This window comes from Phaethon lepturus, unplaced genomic scaffold, assembly GCF_000687285.1.
Source record: "Phaethon lepturus isolate BGI_N335 unplaced genomic scaffold, ASM68728v1 scaffold39381, whole genome shotgun sequence".
NCBI lineage: Eukaryota > Metazoa > Chordata > Aves > Phaethontiformes > Phaethontidae > Phaethon > Phaethon lepturus.
This window is the reverse complement of record NW_010520520.1, coordinates 1-239: the sequence shown is the minus strand read 5'-3', so window position 1 is coordinate 239 and position 239 is coordinate 1. Positions and strand designations below refer to the sequence as shown.

General features: G+C 73.2%; 1 protein-coding gene across 1 annotated transcript in view; it reads right to left on the bottom strand.

Annotated features, from left to right (window-relative positions):
• C2CD3 (C2 calcium-dependent domain containing 3) overlaps positions 1-197 on the bottom strand; it is a gene marked incomplete at its 3' end in the record, with an annotated part of 18,942 nt that extends 18,745 nt beyond the window's left edge. The window contains exon 1 of the mRNA XM_010297412.1: positions 1-197. This exon is cut by the window's left edge and continues 79 nt beyond it.
• Positions 198-239: the final 42 nt, after the last annotated feature.

Here is a 239-nt window from a genome sequence, read left to right as displayed (position 1 = left end):
GCCGGTGGCGGCTCCGGCCGGGAGGCGGTCTGGAAGACAGTGCCGTCGGAGTTCTCCCCCCACCCCCTCAGGCGGACGAGGGCGGCGGCGGGCGGCTTCGGGCCCCTCCATAGGACTCGGGAGACGGTGCAACGGAGGAAGCAGCGCAGGGGGCCCTCCACGAGCGGCGGCAGGCTGGTGGAAGCAGGGATGTCACCTATACCTGCGCGGACGAAGGACCGAGAGGCGTCAGCGGCCCC